A 1,953-nucleotide genomic window follows, 5' to 3' on the forward strand; every position below is an offset into this window, starting at 1 on the left:
GTGGCCGCCTCTGCTGTGCTCTCCTCCCCAGCCCAGCTTGGCTCAATGCTTCCAAAGATATCTTGGCCACTCACTTTTCACAGCCTCCTCCTCTTCTTCTCGGATCTCTCGGCTTGAACAGTAGAAGCACTTGGCCGAGCGGTAGAAGCACTTGGCCCAGCCAGCTAAGCGATAATCTCGGTCGCTCTCGCTATTAACTCCTCGGCCTCTACAGGGGCCAACTAAGACCTCAGACATTTCTAGGGTCTAACTGAAGTCCCCACCTAAGGGGCCTCTAACTCCTTTAGTGGCAAAGCCAGAACCGCTATTCGGATTGTGTCCTCTTCGGTGGATGGGATTATGGAGATGCCGGCCACCTATAGAGCTACTTGGTCAAACAAATTCTTAATCCAGCGCGACCCAGAATAGGCCTAAATTTTCTCGAGCCCAAGATTCTCCTTAGTCGTAAGGAAGCTATGTTTCAGAACATCCTTCTTGATCTCGGACCAAGCCAAGCAAGACATGATCGAGTTGGCCCTAAAGACCCAAATAAACTTCTCCTTTCGATTTATGTTCGAGTCAGGAGCATTTAAGACGACTTTGAAGCCGTCCAGTTTTGAAAGTAATAATGACCCTCCTTCTTCCTAATCTTAACACTAAGAAGATGGCCAAGCATATGGAGGGTCAGCTCGACTCCCACGTGATGGCAAAAAACAACAAACCCCACCAGTGTGGTGGTAGAGTTTGGCTTGATTTGGGAGGGAGGGACTCCCAAAGCATCAAGGACTAGATGGAGGAAAGGGTAGTAACAAACGCAGATCATACTCCAAATGATGGAGATATACCAGAGCAATCACGTCGTTGTGGTCGTACACCGCCTGAGCCCTCTCGGCACTGACAACGTGAATTCACAAGGAATGTTGTAGCATTTATAATAACTTTCAAGCTCCATTGCACACAACTTCATGTGAAACTTCCTTAGAAGATCGATTATGGCCTTGTTGTAGGCAACAATGGTAGTAGTAGACACCATTTGGAAGAGAGATCGCCAGGAATAGATCAAAAATCTCTTGAGAGGCAGAGAGTTTTAGGGTTCAAAAAATTTGTAAACAAACTCTTCAGTAGAACTAGTATATATAAGCTTGGAAGTGGGCACGTGGCGAGTTCAGTGTGGTCGACTAGGTTATTGACGGACGACTGAGATCGACTTTGAAAATCAAAGTGACCGCTCCGTAACCGAAACACTACCCATTGGTTGACACACCATTTATACTCGTGAAATGAGGCGATGCCAACACACGACCTTTCATGACGTTAGGACATCGAATCAACAACGGCTTATCAGTCTTCTCAAAAATGCACCTCGAATATCCAACAATCAACTATTCAGTTTTACTCGGACTCAGCTACTCAAGTTTGAGTGAAAGGGGCTAGTGTTATATTCTACGAAATAACTAAGTGTTAATCATTGATGAAGAGTCGACACGTGTCCCTCCTTAGAATACCTAAGCAGTCATACTTTGGGAGGGACTATTCGAGCGGCTTTAACACTTGACCCTTCCTAACAATGGCCGAGTCGAGAGGTGTCCTCACTTGACTCACCATTCAAGCCGACCCTACTCCTCTCCACTCTACAAGGCTGGGACGATAAACTTTGAGGCTGACTAAAAAGGCAGTACTTATCGGCTCATTGATAAAACCGAAGCGAAAGGCACCACTTGTCAACCCTCTCAATGAAGACGAGTAGAAAGGCAATTTATCCTCAAGCCCCCCGCCGAGAGTCGATTGCTATCACATTGAATGCAAGTTCAAAGTCATCATTTCTCTAGCCTCAAAAGTCTTTATGGCTTATCGGACCTCGTCAGCACTATGCACACTCAGTCACCCTCATATTAAATACATGGGTGACTCATCCCCTTCTGCAGCCGATACTTGTAAAGTAAATGCCGACTGAGCCGTCTGCTTCGACTCGGT

The sequence above is a fragment of the Asparagus officinalis genome, chromosome 4, assembly GCF_001876935.1.
Source record: "Asparagus officinalis chromosome 4, Aspof.V1, whole genome shotgun sequence".
Classification (NCBI taxonomy): Eukaryota; Viridiplantae; Streptophyta; class Magnoliopsida; order Asparagales; family Asparagaceae; genus Asparagus; species Asparagus officinalis.